The sequence below is a fragment of the Bubalus bubalis genome, chromosome 2 (assembly GCF_019923935.1).
Source record: "Bubalus bubalis isolate 160015118507 breed Murrah chromosome 2, NDDB_SH_1, whole genome shotgun sequence".
In the NCBI taxonomy this organism is placed as follows: Eukaryota; Metazoa; Chordata; class Mammalia; order Artiodactyla; family Bovidae; genus Bubalus; species Bubalus bubalis.
Window position 1 is genome coordinate 38,366,635 of NC_059158.1, and position 16,900 is coordinate 38,383,534.

General features: G+C 40.5%; 1 protein-coding gene across 5 annotated transcripts in view; it reads left to right on the forward strand.

Moving 5' to 3' along the window:
- The window catches only part of KIF6 (kinesin family member 6), a 425,992-nt gene that overhangs the window by 144,731 nt on the left and 264,361 nt on the right, over nt 1-16,900 (forward strand). The window lies entirely within an intron of this gene.

Genomic DNA, 16,900 nt, shown 5'->3' on the forward strand with positions numbered 1-16,900 from the left:
AGAGAAAAAAAAGTTAAGGTGAACTTAGTTTAAAAGAAGATAGATGGATATGATAGACGACTGGAATAAATTAATTATTGCCGTTAAGAACAAAGTTTAGCTATGATTCTTCAGGCAGACAAATAAAAACTTGGGAAACATTTTGACATTTTTGGTTATATGGTTTTCATTATTCAGATCGCAAACTTCTAGGCATTGAATTGCAGGTTAATTGTATCTATACTTGTTTGAAGTGCTTTCCTGGTAGCTCACTGGTAAGGAATCCGCCTGCCAATGCAGCAGACACGGGTTCAATCCTTGGGTCGGGAAGATCCCCTGGAGAAGAAAATGGCAACCCACTCTAGTATTCTTGCCTGGAGAATCCCATCGACCAAGGAAGCTGGCAGAGTGCAGTCCATGGGGGTCTCAAAGAGTAAGACACGACTCAGCGACTAAAGAACAACAATGTACTTGTTTCAAGGATCTTGTGTACAAAATGGGCAGTGTCTTGCCTGTAACTTTGAAAGAAATACAAAAGCTTTATACTTCTATCAGTCTTGTATAACATCTCAGAGCTTTATATTAAATTGTTGTGTATTTAACTGAGTGTATCAATCAGGATCAAACAAGGAAAATAAACCACTCTTTTTGAAATAGAGGAAATCAACGCAGATACTTTTGTTTCATGGATGGTGGAAGAATCTGAGATGCCAGCCACGGGATGGTGATGCAACTCAGAGATGACTAGCAGCGGGAAGCTACTATAAACTATAGATGGGTCTCAGCTGGTGGGAGGCATTGGCAGGGTGGTGGGAGGCAGGAAATGGGGAGAAGCCAGAGTATTTCTCCCCCTCCCTTTCTTCCCAGCTGGATCCCAGCTGAAATGAGTCTTGGGGAAATGCTGCCTTTAGTACTCAGTGTCCCTGCAATGTAGAGCACAGGAGAGGGAAGGGAAGGAGTGGAGCAGAGGGCAACGAGGCAGAGATTAACCCACGAGAAGGCGATGGCACCCCACTCCAGTACTCTTGCCTGGCAAATCCCATGGACGGAGGAGCCTGGTAGGCTGCAGTCCAAGGGGTTGCTAAGAGTTGGACACGACTGAGCGACTTCCCTTTCACTTTTCACTTTCATGCATTGGAGAAGGAAATGGCAACCCACTCCAGTGTTCTTGCCTGGAGAATCCCAGGGACGGGGGAGCCTGGTGGGCTGCCATCTATGGGGTCACACAGAGTCGGACACGACTGAAGTGACTTAGCAGCAGTAGCAGCAGCAAAGCTGTTTCTATAAGAAATTGGGATAATAGTTCAGATAGATTGCTTTGGCTTATTTTACAACCAGGAATACACATGAGGGAAGCTGGCAGGAAATCAATTTTGGGTATAAGAAGTCAATGTTTCTTATTAAGTAGACATAGAAGAAGCTATTCTTCTAGCACTTCTTGTTGATAGATACTTTCATTTTTTGGCAGACTGACTTTTACATCTATTTCTTGTGTAAATTTCAAGTTAGGAGGGAGGAGACAAGGGTCTTCTCAGCTGCCCCAAACCTTCAACAGGAAATTGATCATGTTTGGGACTTGCCAGTTCTAACAGCAAGAGATCTTCATAGCCATAGAGAGAACTGTGAAATCTTCAAAATTTTGAGAATATATTATTAGACTATAAAGGAGTAAAATAATGTATATAAAAACTAAACCCCTGTACTTTGAGGGTTCTTCCTTCAGTATCTGTACTGTGAATGAAATTTTCCTCAGATCTGTGTTGAGTCCAGGTCTTGATGTCTGAACTCAAACATTGCATTGAGAGCTATCACAACCAATTTGACAGGATAAAACTTCTTTCATAAGAATAAGATTTTTCAAATGTATATCTGAGTTCTGCTTGGTGTGTTATTGTCTGTACACAGGATCAGATCAGATCAGATCAGATCAGTTGCTCAGTCGTGTCTGACTCTTTGCAACCCCATGAATCGCAGCACGCCAGGCCTCCCTGTCCATCACCAACTCTCGGAGTTCACTCAGACTCACGTGCATCAAGTCAGTGACGCCATCCAGCCATCTCATCCTCTGTCGTCCCCTTCTCCTCCTGCCCCCAATCCCTCCCAGCATCAGAGTCTTTTCCAATGAGTCAACTCTTCGCATGAGGTGGCCAAAGTACTGGAGTTTCAGCTTTAGCATCATTCCTTCCAAAGAAATCCCAGGGCTGGTGTCCTTCAGAATGGACTGGTTGGATCTCCTTGAAGTCCAAGGGACTCTCAAGAGTCTTCTCCAACACCACAGTTCAAAAGCATCAATTCTTTGGCGCTCAGCCTTCTTCACAGTCCAACTCTCACATCCATACATGACCACTGGAAAAACCATAGCCTTGACTAGACAGACCTTTGTTGGCAAAGTAATGTCTCTGCTTTTGAATATGCTATCTAGGTTGGTCATAACTTTCCTTCCAAGGAGTAAGCGTCTCTTAATTTCATGGCTGCAGTCACCATCTGCAGTGATTTTGGAGCCCAGAAAAATAAAGTCTGACATTGTTTCCACTGTTTCCCCATCTATTTCCCATGAAGTGATGGGACCGGATGCCATGATCTTCGTTTTCTGAATGTTGAGCTTTAAGCCAACTTTTTCACTCTCCACTTTCACTTTCATCAAGAGGCATTTTAGTTCCTCTTTACTTTCTGCCATAAGGGTGGTGTCATCTGCATATCTGAGGTTATTGATATTTCATTCCAATCCCAAAGAAAGTCAATGCCAAAGAATGCTCAAACTACTGCACAGTTGCACTCATCTCACACACTAGTAAAGTAATGCTGAAAATTCTCCAAGCCAGGCTTCAGCAATACGTGAACCGTGAAATTCCTGATGTTCAAGGTGGTTTTAGAAAAGGCAGAGGAACCAGAGATCAAATTGCCAACATCCTCTGGATCATGGAAAAAGCAAGAGAGTTCCAGAAAAACATCTATTTCTGCTTTATTGACTATGCCAAAGCCTTTGACTGTGTGGATCACAATAAACTGAGGAAAATTCTGAAGGAGATGGGAATACCAGACCACCTGACCTGCCTCTTGAGAAATCTGTATGCAGGTCAGGAAGCAACAGTTAGAACTGGACATGGAACAACAGACTGGTTCCAAATAGGAAAAGGAGTACGTCAAGGCTGTATATACACAGGATAGTAAAGGTTATTTTCAATTTACTTATCATCTTGAGGTATATAGTATGTATTAAAAAACAAAAAGTTTTCCCTAAAGCCAGTTTAAATGAACTGCCATAAATTCTTGAGAAGATCATTAGATTTTTAATCCTTATAATATTATTTTTTCCAATTATGTGTATGGTAAAACTTGGAAATTGTTAAATGAGACTGAATTTTAATAGGAAGAGAAGAGACAAAATAGTTAAACTTAATGTAAAAGATGAAAAATGAATATGCTAGACAACAAGGATGCCATTGAGGACGAAATTTAGCTATGACTCTTCTTGCAGTCAAGTTAAAAAAAAAAAAGGTGGGGAACACTTGGGGTGATATATTTTCCATTGTTCAGAGAACAAACCTTTGTCCTGGTGTTGATATGATGATTCCCAGCTCAATGATATTAAACAGAGATGATAATTGAACATAGCTCTGATTTAAGATATAGATAAATTCTTTCTCAATTTGCCATATGTGCTGATTTTAGCATGTTTATATTTTTTTTAGTAAATGTGTTTGACTTTGATTTGCCTAATTTTGAAGAAATGACCCATAGGGAAGCAATCTTCTGAATCTTGACATCCAACTGAAGAGTCATCACTAACTCTGACACTCAATTTTCCTAAAATTTTGAAGTCAGCTGACAGATCTTTGAAAGCTTCCCCAGTGGCTCAGCAGTAAAGAAACTGCCTGCAATGCAAGAGACACAGGTTCTACCCCTGGGTCAGGAAGATTCCCTTGGAAAAGGAAATGGCAACCCACTGCAGGATTCTTGCCTGGGAAATCCCAGGACAGAGAAGCCTGATGGGCTGCAGCCCTGTGTGTCTGCTTAGTCGCTCAGTCATGTCTGACTCTGCCACCCCATGGACTGTAACCCACCAGGCATGTCTGTCCATGGGGATTCTCCAAGCAAGAATACAGGAGTGGGTTGCCATGCCCTCCTCCAGGGGATCTTCCCAACCCAGGGATGGAACCCAGGTCTCCTCCATTGCAGGCAGATTCTTTACCATCTGAGCCACCAGGGAGGTCACAAAAGAGTTGGACATGACTTAGTGACTAAAGAACAACAACAAGCAGATCTCTGAAGGCATGAAAATCAAAAATCCATCAAATTGATTCCAGATGTGTTAGAAAGGATAAACAATAAAACAAACAGGCTATTCTTATCAGAAAGGTGAATCACAATTGCTAACACAGTCTTAACTTATGTTTCAGACTGTTCCAAAGCTTTCTTTTAAACTTTAAACAAAATTAGTATGCCTGGTCTGTTTTCCCTTTTACAGAGCTACTTTGATAATGCGCTGGACCTAGAAATCTTTCTACTAGGGGCAATGAGTTTGATCACTTTTCTAAAAGCCAGGTATCTTATAAAACGAAAAACCAGAAAGGAAAATGAGCAGTTTAGGGTCATTAATTCCAATAGAGGGTGATCTAATTGGGGATATTTTGCTGCTAAGCAGTATGTATATTCTGAAACAACTTAGATTTTGTACTTTAGTGTCATTGCTACCTCTGTCTTTTGATCTGCCTTGTAAAACTGCAAAACTCCTAAAGAATACTCAGGATTTATCGTGAGTATTCAGATACTCACGTATTTATTGAGTATTTATAAATACTCGCAGTATTTGTTCTGGCTCAAGATTTATTGTGAATGAATCTGCCTCTGACAACTCTGGGAAAATGCAGCTGCTCTATTTGCGGGGGGCAGGTCAAATATAATTTTCCCTTTACTCTATTATAAATATGTTCTGCTGAATTGTAATTATTACTTTATGTGGCATGCTGTATTTTTCTTGCTATTCCTGGTGCCGTAGATATAGTGAAAAGTCAATACATATTAGTTGGTTAAAAATAAAAGTAATGATGCTGTTTTAGAAAGAAAGAAAAGATTGAGATGGGTGTTTTTAGGGTCTCATGCTAAACCACTAGGTTTGGTCAGGCCTTACTTTTCCAGGCTGAGTTAGAGTTCATAGGGTGCATGGTGGGCCTCTTGCCCACCATGGTTGGCCTCGTGGGCCAAGATGTGCCACGGGAGGAATTAGATAAGAAATCATTTAAACAATCAGAGGAGGGCTAGATAATCCTTGGTTAAGAGTGAGCTTTAATCTGAAAGGCTCAAATATTAGTCTGGGAAACACCTAGGCAATTAGTATTCTCAGTCTTCAATTCAGATAGAGCAGATGAGCAGAGGAACAGGTCAAATAGAATATCTGCTTAGAAAGTGTTACCAAGCAAGGAGAATTGGAGTGAAAGCTGAATTCTGGATTTGCTGGCTGATGTTGTTGTTCTTAGCTGGTTTGCTTTAAAAGTCACAAGCACATATATTACAAACTCCTCTTCAGCCTAAGAGAGATTTCCTTCCCCTGACTTATCCTAAAATAAGGGAAATTCTTGTTGAGCTATTTCACTCTAAAATAGAAAAGTGAGTGAAAACAAAAGAAAAGTTTTGGTGCATAAGAATGGAATATAAGCTATAAGATCCGACAAGAAAAGGCAAGTATTCAAAGGATCCTAGGAAATCTTATATGTAACATAAATAAATTATTCAAATCATTGAAGACTGTATTAACTATTTATAATCAGTTTTGAAGTGATTGAAAACATACGAGATTAACTGAAAGTAGAAAAAAGGTACAAAAAACGTACTAGAGTATTGTTCATGTGTGCTAAGTCACTTCAGTCATGTCTGACTCTGTGACCCTATGGACCATAGCCCCCCAGACTTCTCTGTCCATTGGATTCTCCAGGCCAGAATACTGGAGTGAGGATCCCTGAGTCCTCTTCCCGACTCAGGGATCAAACCCATGGCTCTTAAGTCTCCCGTGTTGGCAGTCAGGTTCTTTACCACTAACCCCATCTGGGAAGCACCTTAATAGTATACTATGTAAACACAAAAATCATACCTCACATATCATTTTTTGCCCCTAAAATCAAAATTTTCAATCTTTTTTTCAAACGCATGATATTTATTTACTTTTGATATGTATTTATTTACTTGTTTGGTTGAAACATGCAGATGTTGCAAATGTAGGATCTAGTTCCCTGACCAGAGGTCAAACCCAGGCCCCTGGCATTGAGAGCACAGAGTCTTAGCCACTGGACCACCAGGGAAGTCCCCAAATTTTCAATCTTGAACATGGCCATGCCCACACAAATGATGATGAAATAATGAACAAAAGTGAAAAGTTTTGTTGCTCTACCAATAAGAATATGTGTAACAAAATCATAGAGCATCGGGATTAGAAGTTGTACATCTGCAGATTCCAACAGGGAAGATGAATAGACAGGCTTTTGAAAATGCTTATCACTGTTTCCCAATTCTTGTTGCTCTACCATTTCTTTTCATGTTTCCCTTTCAGCCTAGGAATATCTCCTGTTCTGTAGGAAATGATTCTTGTTCAGTGAAAGAGCTTCTTAGGATGGTAGCCCAGCCAGTGCCAGTAAATGGCTTGAAGGGCTGGAGGAGAAGAAGCTTTTAGCCTTCAATACAGAGGTGTGGTATTTCCTCGATTTAAAGCTCTGTTTTGTAAAGCTGCAAAAGCAGATTCAAATACCACTCCACAAGTACATTGCTACCACAGGTCCCTTTTAGATACACAGTTTGAAGCCACCATTGTCTGACCAGGTCATTTTTGAGTCATCTTTTACATTTTGAAGGGCTTCCTGGGTAGCTCAGCTGTTAAAGAATCTGCCTGCAATGCAGGAGACCCCAGTTTGATTCCTGGGTTGGGAAGATCCTCTGGAGAAGGAGTAGGCTACCCACTCCAGTATTCTGGCCTGGAGAATTCCATGGAAGATCCACTGGAGAAGTGATAGGCTACCCACTCCAGTATTCCTGGGTTTCCCTTGTGGCTCAGCTAGTAAAGAATCTGCCTGCAACGCGGGAGACCTGGGTGTGATCCCTGGGTTGAGAAGATACCCTGGAGAAGGGAAGGGCTACCCACTCCAGTATTCTGGCCTGGAGAATTCCATGGATTGTATAGTCCATGGGATTGCAAAGAATCGGACACAACTGAGCAACTTTGATTTTGGGCTTCCCTTGTGGTTCAGCTGGTAAAGAATCCACCTGCAAAGTGGGAGACCTGGGTTCGATCCCTGGCTTGGGAAAATCCCCTGGAGAAGGGAAAGGCTACCCACTCCAATATTCTGGCCTAGAGAATTCCACTGACTGTATAGTCCATGGGGTTGCAAAGAGTCAGACATGACTGAGAGACTTTGACTTTCACTGTTTACTATAACCCAAACCACTCTCTACACTGCATGAAATGGGTTAACCGTCAAACATTCGGTTGTAGCCTGGTGGATTCCACCATCATTCCTTACTACCCTATAGCAAACTGTCCATTACAATGGCATAATTTTTAAAGTGATAGACATTTAAAAATCCATTTAGAACAATGGATTTTTCCAGAGTTTGAATATTAGTTATCTTCTACTATATGCACAAATGTTTAAATGGGCTTTCTGACCACAGTAGTTAATGCTAGTTAGGAATTTGCTGTTGTTTTTCAGTCATTAAGTCCTGTCCAACTCTGCAGCCCCATGAACTGCGTCACTCAGGCTTCTCTGTCCTTCACTATCTCCCTGAGTTTTCTCATACCCATGTCCACTGAGTTGGTGATGCCATCCAACCATCTTATCCACTGTTGCCCCCTTCTCCTCTTGCCCTCAGTCTTTCCCAGCATCAGGGTCTTTTCCAGTGAGTTGGCTTTTCACATCAGGTGGCCAAATTATTGGAGCTTAAGCTTCAGCATCAATCCTTCCAATGAATATTCAGGACTGATTTCCTTTAGGATGGACTGGTTTGATCTCCTTGTTGTCCAAGGGACTCTCAAGAGTCTTCTCTAGAACCACAGTTCAAAAGCATCAGTTCTTTGCCACTCAGTTAGGAATAGTGCAAGGAATTTATGAAAATAAATGAATTTTGAATAGGCTTATTTGGAGAGTAGGAGAAGAGCATACTTTTCCAGTAAGACATACTGGCCAATACTTGACCATCAAGGGGACAATCCGGGGAGGAGAAAGGGTAGTTGAAGATGTTCAGGCTAGGGGTTAATCAGAGCTCTGGAATCAGGCACAGAGAGTAATTGAAGTCCAAGATAGATTTAGAGATTTAAGTCAGTCTTGCTGTACAAAGAATTCTAATTTTTAGACTCAAATTGTATTTCACTTTGCCTAGGGAGTTCTAAAATTATCAAGCATGCCATAGAGATTCTGGAAAACTAGAAATTAACAAGAGCCAACAATTTAACAGACGATTTTAAATAACTATTGTATATTGCTTTGCAAGGGTTACAATGATGCATCAGACTTAGTCCCTGCCTTCAAGGAGCTCAGAGTCTAGGTGGGAGGAGGTGGGAAGTGAGAGCCTCTGTAGAACCTTTCAGATAGGCCTTTCCTGAGAAGTAGGCTTCTGCTAAGCTGGAGGAAACTAACTGTCATCAGCCACAGACTACCAATATGATGCATCTGTAAGGGACCAGTGAGCCTGGGTTTTAGACTTTTACTCTATAAAAGAAAGTTATTTATTCTCAACCCTCTGAAAAGGGAAATATTTGGCAAGTGACAGATTAAAACATTTTTGATACCAAAGCCTCAAAAAGAATCTAAAAAAAAAAAGGATTATTAAATGATGGTCAATAACCAGTTAGAAAAAAGTCAGCACTGATTCACCTCAATTTCATTCACTTTTCTGATAGGGTTATAAAAATTCATAGGTCAAGTAAATTCAGTTTATTTAATAAAGTCCCTCAAAATATCCTTGGGGATATAAAGAGAAATTGAAGATATCTGAAAGTCCTTGGATTGAAGCCAGTTAGAAAATACCCCTGAGTGGAGTAGAAAGCAAAGGTGTCTTCGTGGAATGCTATTGTTCTGCCCTACTCCATTCTTTCAAAATTGTTTGGGTGAAGAGATATAGTTTCATTTGTAGATAGCACAGAATTGCAAAACAGTAAAAATCCAGAATTACCTCAACAGATAGTCATGCTGGGATAAAAACTAATCAAATGCAGTCATCAAACAAACAAGTATGTGTGTTTCCCAAAGAAATTCCGTAGCACGGGGAAAAGGCTGGAGCAAATACGGTTTATCACTTTGTGTGCTATTTATTGGCAACACTAGATTTAGATTCTTCAGATTCCAGTGTTCTCTGCTGCGGTTAGGCTATGTTTGAAAGAATATACTCAATTCAGAGTGTCAGAGAACCATATTTTAAAAAGAGTTTTGATAAACAGTCATGTAAGGCACAGTAGAAGAAACTGGAGCTACTAGTCTTAGAGAGTGTGACAGTTTAATTGAGTGGTTTAGGTGGGATTGTTATAATCAAATATGTGCTTTTGAAGCATTACTCTGACTGCAAGGTGGGGAACAGGTGGAGGAAACAAGAATAAATTTGGGGGTGGGACACTAGTAAGGAAAGAATGTAGTAACCCAGGTGAGAGGTAATAGTTATTTGGAGAAGGAAAGGAGAAGATGGAGGTAAATGCTACAGAATGGATTAGACACAGCATGAGGGAAAGTGATGAGGTTGTTTGGGGTAACATTAAGTTCAAGATGCTGGTAAGGCATTTTAATGACAATTATCAGTCCAGCTCTTGGACATTCTAATCTGGGGTACAGAGAAACTGTGGTTCGAAATGAGGACATCAGAGGCATCTGAACAGTAAACATCAGTAGTGAGACATCTTTATGACCTTTTACAGTTCATGGACCACTTCAACACTTCAATAGGTAATTAGTATAACTCTCTGCAGCAAAGCAAGTTTTATTATGGCATTTCAAAGGCATGAAAAACAAAATTACTTTATGTAAATTTGCTTAAGATTTCAACACTAGTAAGCAATGGAACATGAGCTTAAAGAAACCAGGTCATCCAATTCCAAGTTCTAAGATTTGGGTGTGTGACAGTACCAATCCAATGAGAGTCCATTGGACAGCGATGAGATCAAACCAGTCAATACTAAAGGAAATCAACCCTGAATATTCATCGGAAGGACTGATGCTGAAACTGAAGCTCCAGTACTTTGGCCAGCTTATGTGAAGAGCCAAATCGTTGTTGAAAAAGACCTGATGCTGGAAAGATCGAAGGCAGAAGGAAAAGGGGACAATAGAGAACGAAATGGTTGGATGGCATCACCAGCTCAATGGACAAGCAAGCTCTGGGTGATGCTGAAGGACAGGGAAGCCTGGCGTGCTGCAGTCCATGGGGTTGCAAAGAGTCAAACATGACTGAGCAACTGAACAATAACAACCAATCCAATGAGAATCAGAGCTATGGGAGAGTTCCCCAAGAGGAAGAAATATGGTGACCACAGATAGCTTCAGACATGGCTGTTTTTACAGACTGGAGAGAAAAGAGCACAATAAAAGAATAGGAGACTGAGCAAGCAGTTAGAGGGTGAGAAAGGCAGAGCACCAGGGTGGTCTTTGGCTCTAGAAACCTGGGACCAGAAGGAAGGTGGAGAGCTTCCACAATGCAGAAACGGTTAGCATTCTTAGGTTTTACCTCAATGATCAGGATGCTCAGTGCTGAAAACAGATCACTTTCTATCCTGCACATTTAGCTTTTTTTTCATTGTCCACTCTCATTTCACACATTTTGCCAGTAGCTCCTGAACTGTGTTATAAACACCTTGAGGGCAAGGTCCAGGCCTTCTCTTCCTTCTTGTCTCTGTACGGCCTAACATGGGGCTGTATACAGAGACTGATATAAAATGTGAAAGCTCTCTGCATGCAGATGATTAATCATCACTAGAATTGTTCCAAAGGCACTGTCTGTCGTGCCAAGAGCACATTTGTTTAAAATGTGCGCTTAAATTTGAATGAATCTGCCTAAATGGTGCCATCTGTTCTTAGGCAGTTTCAGAAAGGTTTTAGTACAGTTTTACCTTTAAAAGGACAAATGCAAGGGCATGCCTATGAGACACAAAGACGTGCTTAAGTAAACACAGAGCAGGCACTGGCACATTCAATCACACTTAAGCAGCTACACATTAAGAATGTTTTCTGAGGTTTAAGAAAATTTTAGCTAAGAGGACACCAACTACTACTTCATGCAGAAAATATTTATGAGACGTTACAAAATTGTAGGCATGGACTCCTACACGTATTACTGCATTTTAATTACAGAGTACAGAAATACAGTTTAATTTGCTGTACCCTTTGAAATGGGTCGACTCTTCCACTCTTTGCTCATGGCCCATATTTCGCAGTGATTTCAGTGCATCGATTTACAAGCTGAAGACAGCTGTTGGGGATAGTCTCCATGTTAGTCATTTCTATCGATTGCCATTTGACTTTTGTTACAGTGCTGTAGGATTTATTGTCGTGTGAATATAACAGTGAAATGAAACCCATGTTTAAGTTCTGCAAATAACCTACAGTCACTTCCAAAACACCTCAACTTAGGTTCTAAATTTGAGTTTGCGGTTTTACATGCACAGTCATTTGCTGATCCACTTTAGCATGCAAAATCACACACTGGCTAGGTTTTGGGTATAGTTATTATGGCAACAAGTAATGGGTCAAATTTTCAGCCTATTTAATCCACTAGCTACATCATCATCACCAAAACTATGCCAGTATCTGGACATCTGTATATTTTGCCGTGTGTGTGCCAAGTCGCTTCAGTCACATCCTACTCTTTCTGCCCCATGGACTGTAGCCCACCAGGCTCCTCTGTCCATGGAATTCTCCAGTCAGGAACACTGGAGTGGGTTTCCATGCCCTTCTCCAGAGGACCTTCCTGACCCAGGGATCAAACCTGCATCTCCTATGTCTCTGAATTGGCAGGAGTGTTCTTGACCATTAGCGCCACCTGGGAAGCCCCTGTAGGCGGATTCTTTACCAGCTGAGCTACCGCGGAAGCCCAGGTATTTTGCTAGTTGGTATAAATCTACAATGGTGTCTATCAAGAATTTACATTTACAGAAAAAATAGCATACACATATGTTACCCATGCACAGCAGGAAGAAGTTACAGAAGGAAGAGACCTCCGCCCTAATTCCCAAGAAGTCTCTCAGGGAGGAGTTGTTAGAGGAAGCACACTGATTGAAACCGCCCACCCTGGCCAGGCACCATGGTAACCATTTGCATGAGTTGTTTTATGGCAGGAGATCCTGATAAGGAATAGGGAACTAATAAGCCACCACCAACCGTAAGAGTTCAGGAAAGGTCTAAAGGAGACACCACATGTCCGTCCACTTCCCAGAATCCCTCTCGCTAGCATCCAGCTGGGCTAAGCGATGCGTGCGCCACCAGGAAAAACTCTGAATTAGAATGATTGGCCAAAGACCACCCGGAAACTAATCCCGTCACCATAAAACCCGAGACTGTGAGCCACGTGGCAGAGCAGTTCTCCTGGGTTCCCTTACCCTACTGCTCTCCACCTGGGTGCCCTTTCCCAATAAAATCTCTTGCTTTGTCAGCACATGTGTCTCCTCCGACAATTCATTTCCAAGTGTTAGACAAGAGCACAGTTTCAGGCCCTGGAAGGGGGTCCGTCTTCCTGCAACATTTGCAACAGATGGCCAACGTATTGGAGCTTCAGCATCAGTCCTTCCAATGAATATTCGGGGTTTATTTCCTTTATGATTGACTGGTTTGATCTTGCTTTCCAAGGAACTCTCAAGAGTCTTCTCCAGCACCAGATCAAAAGCATCAAATTTTCAGAGCTCAGCCTTCTTTATTGCCCAACTTTCACATTCATACTTGACAATTGGGAAAACCATAGCTTTGACTATACAGATCTTTGTAGGCAAAGTAGGTTTGTCATAGCTTTTCTTCCCAGGAGCAAGCATCTGTTAATTTCATGGCTGCAGTCACCTTCCGCAGTGATTTTGGAGCCCAAGAAAATAAAATCTGTCACTGTTTCCACTTTTTCCCCTTCCGTAAAGTGATGGGACAGGATGCCATGATCTTAATTTCTATTTGGATAAAATGTAAACTTTTATTTGAAGGTGGCTATGGTAACAGTATGGAGAAGGCAATGGCACCCCACTCCAGTACTCTTGCCTGGAAAATCCCATGGATGGAGGAGCCTGGTGGGCTGCAGTCCATGGGGTTGCTAAGAGTCGGACACAACTCAACGACTTCACTCTCACTTTTCACTTTCCTGCATTGGAGAAGGAAATGGCAACCCACTCCAGTGTTCTTGCCTGGAGAATCCCAGGGATGGGGGAGCCTCATGGGCTGATGTCTATGGAGTCACACAGAGTCGGACACAACTGAAGTGACTTAGCGGCAGCAGCATGTTACGCTATCTGAATACATGTGTATCCATATAGAAATTCTTTTGTTAAATCCCATTTTGCAGAGATGGAGATCTGAATGGCTTTATGCATATGAACATTCCTTTGAAATATTTTTAGATACTTTTTATTTTAGATATTTTTTGATGTCTGATATCTATTTACTTCTGATAATTTTTAAATAAAAGAAATAGGATATTTCAGATAATGGTGAAGTCATCTCTCACAAAGGCAACCTCTATCATTAATTTGCTATATCCTCTCAGTCCATTTTCTAAACTTTTAATGACCTAGGTTATAGCACCACGAGCTAATGTTTTCAAATAATATTGCCTTCTTAATTATCTAAGTTTTATCATAGTATTTTTATCATTAACCTTCCGTTTTCCCTCAACATTCTGTTTTAGAAATCAATGTCAACCTACACAAAGTTGTTGCATTTTACTGTTGTGTAGTTTATTTATCTTTCCACCGCAAGGTGTCCATTTAGGTTGTACATCTTGCATCAACTTCTTGCCCCCTAAGCAGTGCTGCAGGGTCATTTGACTTTTATCTCTGTCTCCCTCTGCCTCTGTCTCTTTCCCCTATAATGTACCTGGCCCAGGTTTCCCTTTTGGAAATACTCCTGGTGAAGTGAAATGAAGTGTTAACTGCTCAGTCATGTCCAACTCTTTGCCACCCATAGACTGTAGCAGACCGGGCTCTTCTGTCCATGGTGTTCTCCAAGCCAGAATACAGGAATGGGTGGCCATTTCCTTCTCCAGGGGATCTTCCTGACCCAGGGACCGAACCTGGGTCTCTGGCATTGCAGGCAGATTCTTTACCATCTGAGCCTGACCAGTAGTCAGTCTATTATTGCTGGCTTGCAGGTCATAGGGAATTCTCTCTCAAAAAAAAAAGAGTTTTAATTTGCAATCTCCCCAGCAGTATATAATATTTCGACATCCTTATATCTTTACAAATACTTGTTTTGTTAGACTTTATTTCTTACATTTTTTCTGGTCTGATGGAGGTGAATGAAATAGTTAATTATTGGATTTTAATTACTTGTCTTGAGTATTTGTAAGCCTGAGTATTTTTTCAAAGACATGTTGACCGTATTCAGGTTTCCTCTTTTTAGGATACATATTTATATCCTTTGCTCATTGTTTTCTGAGTTGTTTGTCTTTCTCTTATTGTTTTGTGGGGGTTCTGTATTTCAAATGTTAATCTTTTGTCAGCCACATATACTGCTAATATCACCTCCCAGTGTTTTAACTTTATGGTAGATATCACGGCTTCCCAAGTGGCTCAGTGGTAAAGAATCCACCTGCCAGTGCAGGAGACATCGGTTCAATCCCTGGGTTGGAAAGATCCCTGGAAAAGGAAATGGCAACCCCATCCAGGATTCTTGCCTGGGAAATCCCATGGACAGAGGAGCCTGGCGAACTGCAGTCCATGGGGTCGCAAAAGGTCAGACACAACTGAGTTACCGAACAGCAGCAGCAGCAGATATCATCACACAGAAGTTCTTTAATTTTGGATTATTTGATCAAGTATTTCAAATCCATTCATTTTTGTGTTTTATGTTTTTTCATAGGTTATCTATTACTGCCTTGGGTTGATTACAATATGCTGCTATATTTTATAAAGGTTAAGGTTGTGTTATTTCCTTCAAAAAAGCAACAACCAGACTTGTGTACATCTCCTGATAAAAAGATACACCGCCACTGGTAGTCTTGCTAAAGGGATAGGACGTAAGTCTGGTCAAGCCCTCGATCCAGCTGCTGATACCCAAGAAATAGAGCTGACAGGACAAGTTGAACTCTCCCATGAGAACGTATGCAGTCGGCAAAGTGCAGACCGAGAAACTTTGGTCAAATGGCTCAAGTTCTTCAGCAGATACGTTGTAAAGAAAACAAAGGGGTGGAAAGGAAACCTGTGGATGGAATGAGAATCAGAGACTTCTCGAGCTAAAAACCTAAGGACAAAACTAAAACTGTAGTATCTAAGGATGCGTACTTAAGTGATAAAACCATGAAATCTAAGAAAGGGATTACTACAGAGTCGGGAAGAAAATGTTTATTTTGGGGAGAGGATTAGGATGGGTCTTCTGAGGTGCCTGGCAGAATTGGTGTTTGACCTCGGAGGTAGTTAACAGGATGTTTGCCTTGTATAAATCATTTCGCTAAACTAAAAGGAAAAAAAAAAAAAGTTGTGTTATTTTGCACACAAATCTTTATACATTCTGGCATTTATTTATGTGTATAGTGTGAGAAAGCAATCTAAATTTACATTTTCAAGACGGATAGCCCATTATTCCAACACCATTTGTTAATAAGTCCATCCTTCCTCCTCTGTGCTATGATGTCACCCAGGAACTTAGGCAGAGTTCCTTAAATGAGCATAGCATGTTTCACTGACCTAGTTATCTTCTCCTGCAGCAGTACCACTCTGTTTTAATTACTCTAGTGTTATGATTATCCCTGGATATATAGCAAGACAAGACCCTTTTCCTTATTATTCTTTCACAGAATTGGTTTTGATTATTTTCAATATTTGCTCTCCCATCTCATTTTTAGAATTAATTTGTTTTGCCCTGTAAGCAAAACCAACAGCATTTGTATTTCAATTGCATTGAATATATTGCTTAATAGAGATTAATACAGAGATTAATTTTGGATTTTCTCATCCATGAAATGGTATGTTAATATCTGGCACCTCAATTTTTCAGGTTTCCCTTTTGTTTTCTTTAATATTATTTTATCATTTTCCTTGTAAATTGCATATCTTTTATAAGATTAATCTCTTATTATCTCATCATCTTTGTTGCTATTATGAATAATATATTTCCTGATTAATTGTTGCTGGATTATTAGAACTTTACTGATTTATCATATTTATCTTTCATCCAACAACCATGCTCATCTTTTTAGTCCTTAACAGTTTATTTGTAGATGTTCTTGCATTCTCTTTGTAAACCACAGTATTTTCTGTGTATAAGTCACTTTAATTTCTTCTTTTCTATTACTATGCCTCATATTTTTTTCTTGTTTATTCTTTTGACTGGGAGCCCCAATTCAGTGTTGGCTAGTAGCAATGATGTTAGGTATCCTTGCCTGTGGATTGTGTTTACATTTGTGGAATGAACTCTCTCAATGCGCCCATTCCCAGCTCTTTTCTTATGAAATTCACATTGAACATTTTCAGTATGGCCAGCCAAAGTTAAGGTATGGTCTGTGGTCATGTAACAGGGTAAACTTATCGTATTGTTTAAAAAGACCCAAGCTTTGCCTCACTCAAACTCTCACTTTCTGAATGAACCCACCCATATCTGTTATCAGTCATTCAGGAGGTAACACACTGAAAGTAATTCATATTAAGGATCTCCGCTGCAAGCATCTTTACTCCATTTGAAAGTATTCACTTCATGGGAAATGTCTTATCAGTGGAAATATACATGTAAATCGGTTGATAGTCTTCCAAAATTCTCATTGTTCACATTTG